The sequence below is a fragment of the Theobroma umbraticum genome, unplaced genomic scaffold (genome assembly GCF_002168275.2).
Source record: "Theobroma umbraticum cultivar Fairchild unplaced genomic scaffold, ASM216827v3 scaffold_12.1, whole genome shotgun sequence".
NCBI lineage: Eukaryota > Viridiplantae > Streptophyta > Magnoliopsida > Malvales > Malvaceae > Theobroma > Theobroma umbraticum.
The window spans coordinates 2,384,264-2,397,275 of NW_018397269.1; the positions used below are offsets into that span (position 1 = coordinate 2,384,264).

Sequence of the window (13,012 nt, forward strand, 5' to 3'; positions counted from 1 at the left end):
AAAGTGAAAGAGTCTGCAAAAATGAAAATAATAATACCTAATTGTTGAATATTTATTGCAATCGTAAATGAGGCTTACGGTTTTATGAAAATAATAACATAACAAACTTTTTGTATATTTTTTTGAGGAAAATCAAAGTTAAAAGAAAGAAAGAGCAAATGAGGGAAGAAGAATTTGACCGTAGATATCAGAAATTGAAAAAAAAATGATAATTGGTTTTATATATAGGAAATAAAATACTTATTGAAAATCATTAAACACATCTTAACGTTAGTTGATTGGAAATAAAAGAAATAAGTACAAAAAAAATAGTTGTTCAAAATTATTAAATACATATTACTATTAATTAATTGGAAACAAGAAAAATAGTTGAGAATTAATAGCATTGTAGGAATCAAGAATTGATAAAAAATTAAGATGTATTAGGCACATAATTAGAGAAGTAAGAGAATATGTCATTTTATTAATTATTTTTTGACGTTTGAAGATTTTTAGTAGGAAATGAGATAATTAGTTCAAAATTAATAAGAATGTGGAAGTGAGAGTAAATAAATATTTATTATACATGAGAGAATAGATAAATATTTTATTATCTTAATTTTTATTTATTTTAATATAATAAATTATATTATTATTATGAAACTAGGATGGTCACAGAAAATATAGATTATGTTGGAGTGGACTTCAATTTGATACCTTCGAAAAAGTTTGTAAGAAAAATTATATTGTATCAATCAACTACATAAATGTATAGTTTTTGCTGGTAGAGGAAACGATAAACTAGCATTAATTGAAGATAGTTATTTGCTTTGGTTCAATCAATAAAAGTTCTCCTAAATATATGGTTTTAAACAGTATTTAACACAAGGAAATATAATCCTGTTAAACACCTATTAATTTTTTCCATTAAAAATATATTGTTCAAACAAAATGAATAATATTTGTGATTTGGAGGTTTTCATTTTTGTTTGATGATATATATCAACTTTCTAGATGTAAGACTTGTACTTAGCTAAATGTTAAGGAAATATAAATGGTTACACATGTGTCAGATATGTCTAATATTAGTGATAGTTTACTCTTTCTTTTGCCGTATACATTTGTTTCAATTTCTTTGGTTTCTGTTGTTGTACTATATAGTATTATTGAATTGCATGAATATATGATTCTTGTTGGTAGAGGAAAAGATAAACTGGTATTAATTGAAGATAATTATTTGTTTCGGTTTCAATTATTGGAAACCTGCATCTTCATATATGATTATAAAATAATACTTATCCAAGGAAGACAATAATTATATCAAAGATTTTAAATGTATAACAAAATATTAAGAAATAAAAGAGTATATAATGTCTATTTTTGACAAATTAAGATAAACAGTTATAGAATATATGGCAATAGTATAACGTAAAAATTTTATCAATATAAAATAGTTACTAATTTCTAATAGTATTTGTCTTTTATATATAAAATAATTGGCTAAAGGTTGTCAAATTTAGTTGATTTATTTATTCAATGATGACTTTATGCTATGTATATTGAGAAATGAGTAAACCTTCTTGACTTTTTTATTTTATTCAATGAATTATATGGATATTTATTGAAATTTAAACATTTATATATAAAAGAAATGTCTAAATACTATGGATTCAAGTTTATGCAGAATAAGAGGATATAAATAGAAAATAATATTAAATTACAATTGATAAATATTTAATGAATTTATCCTCTAAATATTAAAAGTTAGAAATTATTATTTTCAATTATTTTTTATTGAAATAAATAAAAATAAAAGAAACCTTTCAAATGTTAAAAACAATATAGTTTGGACATATAGCGTAAAAAAAATTAATTCAATTGAGAATGATAGGTGTCAACTAATTGACCCAATCAATTAACCTATTTTTATATATATTATAGATATGGGACTTCTTTAAATTTGGGGCCTAAAGCCCTTGCTTGGATGGCTTTACCTAAAGGTCGGTCCTAATCTTGTGCGTGAATATGAAAAGGCTAATTCCCTTAACATTTACAATGGTCCATCCTATTATTTTCTTGAATTCTCTAAGTACTTTCAACAACTTGTCTTCTTGTATGTTAGTAAGAGAAGCAGAAATAATAATTGGAAGAGTAGAAGAGTCTTCAAGTAAAGCATACCTTAAGTGTATTGCCAAAGGTTTAAGTTCCAATGTAGATGGTTCTTCGATGAAAGGCTTAAAAGACTGCACTAAAGAAGTTGAAATATCTAAAGATTCAAATTGATGATTAGACCTAATTCTTGATTGAGCATCTAACAAATTCCAATATTCAAGAAATTCAACATCATCCTTACCAAAATTAGAAACTATGCATGCTTCAAGTGGGTCTATGGGTTATTCTTCTAAAAAAACCTCATTTGTTAGACTATTTACCATATTCACATAAAAGCATTCTTTAGATTCCATGGGCAATTTTAAAGTTCTAAAAATATTGAATATTACCTGTTGATCTTAAACTCTCAAAGTAAACTCACATTTTTTCACATAAATTATTAGAGCTTTAGCTATTGCTAAGAAAGGTCTTCCAAGGATAATTGGAATTTACTTATCTTCCTTTATGTCAAGAATCACAAAATCAACTAGAAAGATAAATTTATCTACCTTAACAAGAACATCTTCAATGATTCCTCTTGAAAAAATATAAGAGCAATCAACAAGTTGTAATGTCACAGAAGTTGACTTGCATTCCCCCAAACTAAGTTTTTCAAAGATCGACAATAGCATCAAATTGATACTTGCACCCAAATCATTTAAAGCTTTAACAAAGAACAAATTACCAATTGTGCAAGGAATTGTAAAACTCCTAGATCCTTGAGTTTGGTGACAATTTATTTTGGAGAATTGCACTACATTCTTCTGTGAGAGGAATAGTCTCAAACTCATCCAACGTCTTTCAAGAACTTGACATAGCTTGACATTTATTCTAAAGTTTCAACAAAAAAGATATTTAAGTGTAATTTCTTGAAGATATTAAAAAATTGCTGAAATTACTTATTAAGCTTTGCCTTTGAAACCTTTGAGAAAGGTTGGTGGAAGATAAATAACTTAAGACTTTACTTGATTTTCAACTTTCCCATCATCTTTCTTTTCATTTTCAACTTCTTTTTTTTTAACAATTACCTCTTCATCATCATGCTTGAGTAATCCGTTTCCACTCCCTCTTTTGATAGTGAAACACCCCTCCAGCTGGAAAAGACTGATGCAACTCCCAAAGGATCAAAGATAAGCAAAGTCCAGCCAGCACTGTTACTCTCAAAACTCAAAAGAATAATGAGAATATAATCCAAAAATAAACAAATCAGAATTTTCTGAACCCTAACATATCAACACTCATGAAAACCTACATTCCACTTCAAAATGCCCCCTAAAGAGAGTCCAGAAGCTACTCCCCTAGGTGGACCTATCCCCAACCTCTTGCACCCTCCCCTAATAACTTCCTGTCCTCCCTCCTTCCACAACATAATGCCACCAAAACCCTTTCCTAAGTAACAGCTAAAATGAAAACCTCCCTCCCCCTTCAGGCTAAGGAAGACCCTCTGCCCACTCAGACCTCACTACGAGATTTCCTTTATTTTTTTCCCTTTATTATTTTTTTCTCTTTGTTCTTTTTTTCTCTTGTTTTTATTTAAGAAAATGAGTGAGAAAATAGGAAATAAATTGCATAACCAGCACCTTTAGCTGCCCAAACCAAGGCACATCACTTGCACAATCAGAAGACACTCTCAACAGTAGATCAAAACTCCTCCACTTCAATTTCACTTTCTAGTGAGCCTCAAAATCCACACTAAGATCCTATTTCACCTCCACAATCCACTTGTACAAAAAGTCTCTTCCATCCATTTTCGCAAACTGTACCCATCCAGAAAACTCCACTGCTCAATGAGTCCTCCCACAGTCAACAACGTCCCTAAGCTGAGCATCCCCTAAACACCATACAAAAGAAGCAAAACATAAATGAATGCTCCACCCCCTCCTTTATACTATTATTGTATAATAAATAAAAAAATGTTTATTTACTTTTAATTTTCAAATATATTTTTAACTTTTAAATTGTTAATATAAAAATATTTTTTATAGTTTAATGAGATTTAGACAAACCTTTTAGCATTTTTGTAATACCTTAAAACTCTAATCACTTTAAATCTAAGATTATCAAGTAATTTGTTACCTATGGACGGTTTTTCCACTTGTTGACATAAACCAATGCTTTATAACCGAAAATTATTAAGATATACAATTATACGATGATAGTTAGACGACTTGAGATGATTTTGTTTTTAAATTAATAAAATGTTTCTTGGTATATTGATTGGTTTAATTTCTCCGGTATGGATTTATAGGTGATAATTTTAAAGCCTGCATATAGTTCGAATAAATCCTAGCACTATATTTTTCTTAGACTATTCACGGCTACATCGAATGAAAATTGGAGGAAAAAGAAACAATGATAACGAAAATAACATAAACAAGTACTTCATTAATTCTCCCCAAACAGAAAAGAAGGTGAGTTTATTTATATGTTATAGCAATTCCATGTCGTTTCAAGACTAGATATGATTTTGCATGGGATTTTGAGGCTGATGGGGCCACATTAAGTCCATTCAACAGCGCCTAGTGCAGAAGCAGCGACGACGGAAGCCTCGACACTTGCCGCCCGAGAAACCTTCATTCCGACACACCATCCCACAGTTGTGATCGCTCAGACATGCTCACTTAAAATCATGGCTCTTTGACTCGCGAAGTCCTGCCTCGCTTGGCACCACCATCTCCTCTACACTCAGATAATACAATGCGAAATAGTCAATTAAAACTGAAAAAGAAACAGATAAATTAATATACAGCCATCAAAGAAAGAGATATATTTACGAGAAGCCAAAGCAATGAGCAGCAGCAAGAACATCCCAAACAACTTCCTCATGATCTCCATGTCAGCGACGAGCTAGCTGCTTTTACAAACCACCCCGGTCGATCCAGATACTGCTTATTGGGTTCTAATCTTCTTCAAGTAGGCATTGATTATATTTATATACACAAGTTCGGTAAGGAAGTGGCTACGGTCTCGCTTGACACGAGGGTTGAGTCGGTGGCATAGTGTTTCTGTTCCCGAGACAAGTTAAGGGCACGTCTTGGGAGAAATGGTATACTTGTCACGGTCAAGCGGCGGTTACTCACACGTCCTTTTAACTCTAGGCATGGAAAATTATGGCAATTATATGTTCTACATGATTGCAAGGCAATGAATTTTTTAGCTTATTTAATCGGGATTTGTGAGTGTTAATATTTTTTCTTGTATAATTATATTCTTGAATTTCAAGTGAATCGAAATTTTTTAAATAAATTTAAGTTAAATTTAATATTTTGTTAAAAGTACATTTGGTTCATAAAATAGAATGAAATATAATATAATAAATATTTTATGAGAATAAGATGAAATAGAAATAGAAATAAAATAAAAATATTATTATGCAATTTGATTGACGGAATAAAATAAGATAAAAATTACTATTATGTTTTATTATAATATTTGGTTAATCAAAATAATTTTAGAATAAAAAAAGGTAATAAAAAGATAAAATTATTTTTTATTATAATATATAATTATTTATTTTAATTTTATTTTATTTTTAAATATTAATAATTTATAATTAATTCAAAATATTAATAAGTAATGTTTAAATATTAATATTTTATTTATAATTTAATCATTAACATTTTAAAATCCTAATATTTTATTTATAATTTAAATATTATTATTAAAATATTAATATAATTTTAATTAATTTTTAAAATTAAATATTTATTTTTTATAATATATAATTAAAAATTTAAACTTTTTATTATAATAAGATTTATTTTAAAAAACAAAACTACCCTTTATATAATTTAGTAAAATGTATACCAAAAGCCAAAAATAAGTAAATTTTTTTCTTTTTTAATCATTTAATTTATATTTTCATTAAAATTTTAAATTTTTAATAATTTATTATTAAAATATTAGTATAATTTTTTATTTTTTTCTATTTGCAATTTTCATTTTTTAATTCATATTTTCATTAAAATTTTAAAATATTAATAATTTAATAAGTTAGACATTAATATTTTAAAATATTAATATTTTTTGTATAATTTAAACATTTTTATGATTCCAATATTAATATTTTAATAAATTTAAAATATTAATTTTTTATAATTTTAAACTTTTTTGTTTTAAATTTCGTTTTTTCTTTTCCTTTCTTCTTCTCAATTGACCAACCACAAAAAATGTAGCTAGCGTCATGAAGAGTGGATCTAGCGTGCCATATGATCGGATCTGGCCACTTAAGTACTAGGTCGACACTTTTCGACTATATTTGATCTTGGAATTGCCATCATCATCATTGCCAGCATCAGCTCTAGTGGTGAGTGGAGGTTAAAGAGAGAAAGCGATATGCAAGAATAGAAAGAGACCAAAAGACAAAGGGAAATGAGAAGAAAAAAAATGTATCTATGTCTAGGGTTGTAATTTTTTACACTTATAAGAGGTTTTTTAGTCTTATCAAATTTAGAGGGTATTCCCTCAACTATGAAATACCAAATACCATAGGGATTAGGATTTGTTAAACCTTGTTTTGGGCGAATTTTGGAGATTAGCTATTATAAGAGAATAGTTGTTCTTTGAGCCATTTACCAACTAAACGAAGGAACAAATAATACATAGAAATAGAGAGGGAATAGCTATTCCCCATGCCAAATATGCTGTAAAGAAAGTGAATTTAAATAAGTGGTTAATCACACTTAGATAAAAAAAACATTAATAATGACTCTGTTTTGCATCGAATGATCAGATTTTCAAACTAGCACATCATGGTAAGTTAAACAAAAGAAAAATTTGGGCCAAAAAAATGAAATAGTATAATGTTATTGAAATCTTTTAGATATCAACTATCTGCCCCATTAAAGCGTTAAAAAAGGAATAACTGACGTCATGTCCATTATCCGCAATGCCATAAAAAGTCTTTAAATCTGATTGACAAAATACTTTAATGGCATAGAAAACTTGCAATGAGCAAAATCACTGTACAATTACAAAAGTTTCACTGCACAATAAGCCATTGGCCGCAAGGATCCTGATTATGCCAATACAAGAGCTATGAATCATTCTAAAAACATCTCGGAAAGAGAACCTATAAACAGTAGATCCATTAAACATGAACCTACTTTAGAGTCAAGCTCAATAAAATCCACCGATTGGTTAAAGTGCAAAACAGAAAAAACCAAATGACCAAGAGCCGTATCCAGAAATTAACTCCCACCGTACAAAAGACCATCAGAAAATAGATATTCCAAGCATCCGGATTCCATGAACTTCAAAGATCAAGCAGCACACATTAAAACATTTTTGGTCTAGCTTTAATCAGCAATAGAAAACATTTTTCTTCAAACTGCAATAAGATAAGAGCACAAGATCTGGAAGTTTTCTGGTATCAAGGCATAATTATACATAAATCAAGCTTTATACTGTGTAATGCTACTTCCTAATCCAAAAAAGGCCAAGAAAAAAGAGCAGGTTCTAAGCACACGCACACAATCATATATATTACACTAGGACCTAGTAAGTCCAGGAAACCTTTTTCCAAACAGACCTCAAGGATTCTTGCCAATTAGAGCCATTCCAATTATTACTGACTTGCCACTTTCTGAAGACCACCATGAACCACTCATGTTTCCTTGCTGTGAAGTTGTATCCAAGAGACATTCCAATTACTAGCCCAGCTCCATATCCTGTCATAACTATTTTCCAATCAAACTTGAACACACTCTCGATTCCTTCATCATCTTCTTTGCGGGCCAACGGAGGTGGTGGCTGCAAGACCTCATGATTTCCACATTTTTCTGACAAAGGGTATCCACACAATCTTGAATTCCCCTCGTACGAATCATTGTTGAACGTATTGAATTGTGCTCCTCGAGGAATATTCCCTTCAAGATTATTATAAGAGACATTGAAGCTTGCAAGGAAGTTAAGGTTGGCTAATTGCTGAGGGATTTTTCCAGAGAGCTTATTTCGAGAGAGGTCCAAAGACTCAAGGTTCGAAATTTCCCCCAATGCTGATGGAATATGACCAGTGAGATTGTTATTTGAAAGGTTAAGCATATGAATTTGCTTCAAATTACTAATGGCTTCAGGGATTTCACCTTGGAACTGGTTGCTGGATAAATCAATAGCTGAGATGGAATCTGGAACATTCTCATAATTAAGTTCCCTGCCTTTGTTAGCCAATATAAGTACGTAATTATAATAATCAGACCACGATAATTCTCCATCTGCGAAGCTTGTATTGGCGTTCATATATGGGGATAAGCTGTTTGTATTGGCAACTTCCATGGCAACCCAAATATTGAAGTACTCAGATGGCAACTTACCCCTGAAACTATTGTCTGAGAGGTCAATTACTTGCAACTTGGAGAATTCCGATTTGGCTCGAGGTTTCCCTATCACACCATGCAATCCATTTGCTCTCAAGCTGAGAACCTTGAGTTTTGGAAGAGTGCCCAACCAAGAAGGAAAGGTATCATTTATCCAATTGTTTCCAAGGATTAAAACTTCTAACTTGGTACAATGGGCTAGTGATCTTGGTATTCTCCCTTGCAATTTATTTTGGCTCAAATCCATCATCCTCAACCCACAGCTCTTCATATATGTTGAAGGAATAGCACCAGTAAATTGATTATTTCCAAGGCTGACTACTTTTAGAGAGTCACTTAGGCTGAATAAACATCGCGGGAGCATCCCAGTCAAGTTGTTATTAGACAAATCCAAGGCCACGAGGAAAGAAAGATTGCAGAGCATTGGTGAGATTTCTCCTGACAGTGAGTTATTTGAAAATGAATAAGAGATGATGGAAGGTGGTGGATGCGGAAGTGATCCCTGGATCATGTTCGATTCAAGGTTGAAAACCTGTAAGTGAGTCCATGGAAGAACAACGGGAAGCTCCTCAAATCCTGTCAGAAAATTAAAGACCAAATTTAACTGCTGAAGAGTTTCCTTTCCCACGCTCCAAAACCATTTCGGTATTTGGCCATGAAGTCTGTTGTCAGAAAGCTCCAAAAACTCCAATTCATCTTGACTACGCAGAAAATGTGGGAACTCAGATAAGTTGCATGAAGCCAATCCTAAAAGCTTGAACTTTGGACTAGTGGCATTGATGCTGACAGTGTTGAGCAGTGACAAGTTGTTACCTGAAAGTTGGAGTCTGGTGAGATTTTTAAGCTCAAGAAATGAGTCCAACTTGAGAATTCCATTTAGTTGATTAGCATGTAGATAAAGAAGTTCAAGATTCTCAAGCTTGAAGATTGATTCTGGAATAGGACCACTCAAAATATTTTCCTGGAATTGGATCTCAGTGAGCTTGGTAAGGTTTCCTATCCAAGGTGGGATGTTCCCAGATAAACTGGTGTTCGACAGGTCCAAGTATATTAGATTGGTTTGTGTACCGAGCCAAGAGAATGTTCCAGGGTCTAAATGGTTAGTGGTAAGAGACAGATAAACAAGTTGCGTAAGATTGGCTAAGGAAGAAGGGATTTCCCCAGAAAATTTGTTATAAGAGAAATCCAAAACCCTGAGCTGTTTTAGATTCCCAACTGAAGGAGGAACAGGTCTCCAAAAGCTGTTAAAAGAGAGATCAAGATACTTGAGTTTAGTAAGGTTACCAAGTGAACACGGTAACTTCCCTGAAAAATGGCAGTTGCTAATGTCCAAAAATTCCAAGGACTTGAAGTTTCCAAATGATTCTGGCAGCTGCCCAAAGAAACTTGTGTTTGCAAGGCTTAATTCCAAAAGAGGGTGATTACTCTGAATATCAGGTAAACATCCAGTAAGGTCCGGATTGGACCGCAGGTTGAGAAACTGAAGGGCGGGTAACTCAAATATTCCTGTGGGAAACTCACCACGCAAGTCACAATTTGATAAAATTAAAGCTTTCAATGAAGAAAACTTTGCTGAGATATTAGGCACCGAAGAAGAAATACTGACAGAAGAAAGATAAAGTTCTTGAAGATTAGTTAACTTCTCAAGCAGAGAGCTCAAGCCTGTCTTCCGAAGCTTCAATGAGTTCCCTGACAGATCAAGGAGCTGTAACTCTAACAGCTCTAAGATCTCTGACGGTATTTGACCAGAGAACTCGGAGTAAGAGAGGTCCAAAGATATCAGTCTTGAGAGATTCCTGATCTCAGAAGGGATTTTAGAATTTTTGAAGAAATTGTCTGCGAGATTAAGCCGTCGAAGGTGAACAAGATGGTAGAGGGTGTTGCTAGAATCCATTGAACCATAGAGATAACTACTTCCAAGGTCGAGGCCGATTACATGACCAGTCCCGTAGTCACACTCCACCCCATCCCACGAGCAGCAGTCACCACTTTCCCTTTCAAATTTCCACGATTCGGTTTTCGCATGGGCATCAGGACTAGTTGAAGCAGATTTATTGATGACAAAGCTTTCCTTGAACTGCAACAACGCTGAGCGTTCATCAGGGTGGCACAGTGGCCGTACTGAAGAAACAAGGAAAAACAGTAAGAGTAAATTAACCAAGCTGATTGAAATGGAGAGATACAAAGGTGATCCCATAATGATATCTCAATCCTTTATGCCCTCAACTGATCGGCACTGACTGAACCATTTATTGACAATTGATAACAGATAAACACAGCGTGTTTCCAGCACACCAGAACAGTAGAAATGGAACTTTTCAAGTCTTTTGTCATCAACATTGAAGACGTAAACGGTGAGGTCTATTCTGGCCTCTATTCATTTCGGCTATCTGTTTCCCCTGCATCAACCTTATCAAAGATTCCTCGAGGTAAGCTCTAGGAACCTGCGCGGTTCCTGAAACTGGTTGCCCAATGGGCAATGAGTCTCAAGTTGAAACTTTGTCATTTTAGAAAAAATCTTCAGCTTTTAATATAACAAAATATTGATGAATGTTATAACTTGCCCAATGGGCTAGTAACTTGAATGACTTGAAATTTCTTAACATGTGAGGAAAGTTTATTTATCTACTTAAAAGAAAAAATAATAGTATCATTGATGAATTCAAAATTTTATATAAAATGTAGTTAAATATAATCATATTATATATATTAAATTTTAAACGTAAAATAATTAAAAATTGAACCTTAACTCCACCGGTGCAATGGTAATCTTTTATAAACCTCTAAGAAATATTAAAACTTTATTTATGAAATAAGATAAATTGCAAAAAACAAAATCATGTTACATATTCTAAAGGCAAAAAAAGGACAGGGAAATACCATCCAATAGTCTAAAATCTTGGATATAAATTTTAAGTTGATTATTGTATAAGATAATTCATATAAAGGACACTTTGGTTTGTGTGGTTGGCCATTGTCCAATAAATGTGGCAGTTATATAACTGAATAAAATTCATAAATATATATATTTACTTTAAAAAAAATACATTCAAAAGGTGTCTAAACGATTTGAAATGTAAAGTCTGTGACTACTCTATTAAGGTTACACCTAAAACTTTCATCTGGTTTATCACCACAAACGGACGACGAGGAGGAGGAAAGACCTAAATTGTCTTTTGTAATATGTGCATTAGTTTAAGCTTCAAGAGGTTGAAGATATTTTTCTTGAAGGCGAAAAAGAAGTGGATATATATATATAGAGAGAGGAAGTTTTTGCAGAACTAGACAGTGTCTGCCATGTTTGAGACCTAGAATTCAAAAGAGCATCACCAAAAAGTAAGCTCCATGACCTAATTCATGGGTCTAGTTTGGTGATATACAAACTCAAAGCAACCTGGCAAAGAAAGTGGCTGGATCAGTACTACTGCTGCCTTCACCCTTGAGGATGGTTGGATTGCTTTGGCTTTGGGTTAGAAAAGCCATTCAATGTAATATTGGGCTTCACAAGTCATTTGGAATAATTTTTGGGATTTGGGTCACCAATTCCATTTGCGTTTATTTTTTGGATTTCGGAAGATGGGATACATTGAAATGTAATTTTTTAAGTAAAGCTCATGAAATTATACTTAAAAAATTATTAAAATAAAAATTTTAGTCAATTTTTAATTTTGATTGAAGTCTAAGCTTTTATTCGGTTAGTTTCAATAGTAAAACTTCACTATCTTGGCCTAAGGAACTCCACCTATGCATGATTTCAAAGTCCCATTACTAGCTAGTTAATTCTTCATGATAGTGTATTTTGAGATATGATTAGGCAAATGAGGGAATGAATTATACAATTTACAACCGACTGACCCTAAATGAGATTGGGCCATGTTAAACTAGTGCAAGAAATTGATAATCAACAAGTGTCTTCTGTCTATCAAACTGAAGCTTCTTGAATTGCTGGCAAGCATGAAAGGATCAATTACCCTAAGGGATCGATCCACTCGAAAATTAAGTACAGGAAAGCATGAAGGGATCGATCCCTTAGGTCGTTTCAAGTTGTATAACGATTGGAATTTTACAGGAAACAATGGTTCTTTCTCTCATTTAAGGCATTTTTTTCCTCTTGCAAGAAGTTCTCAAATACAGTCTGCTACTCTTCTTTCTTATGAACCAAGAAAATCGATTATTGCTAACATTGGTTGCATCACAGATACCTTGGAGGACTTAAGTGTAAGATTAATTCTATACATCATTTATTAGATCTGACAATTTATATTTTCGTGTCTTAATTTTGTCAAATACGATTAGATATGGAACACGATACAAATAATTATTCGTATTAACATCTAAAACATGTACACGAGTATATTTAATAACAATGTAACACTATATGATTAACATATTTATTAAACGTATTAATATACACATGACATGATTAATAACACGATTAAATAAAATTATTTATAATTAAATATAATTTTAATATTTATATTTAAAATCAATAATTATAAAAACAATTATAACAAAACAAAATATTAATAATATCAAGTATAATAAAATTTAACATAAATAACATACAT

General features: G+C 31.8%; 2 pseudogenes; both read right to left on the reverse strand.

The window, feature by feature from the left end:
• Positions 1-4,639: 4,639 nt before the first annotated feature.
• Positions 4,640-4,965, reverse strand: LOC110425687 (defensin-like protein 1; annotated as a pseudogene).
• Positions 4,966-7,044: 2,079 nt separating this feature from the next.
• LOC110425682 (receptor-like protein 7 pseudogene) lies at positions 7,045-10,841 on the reverse strand (annotated as a pseudogene).
• Positions 10,842-13,012: the final 2,171 nt, after the last annotated feature.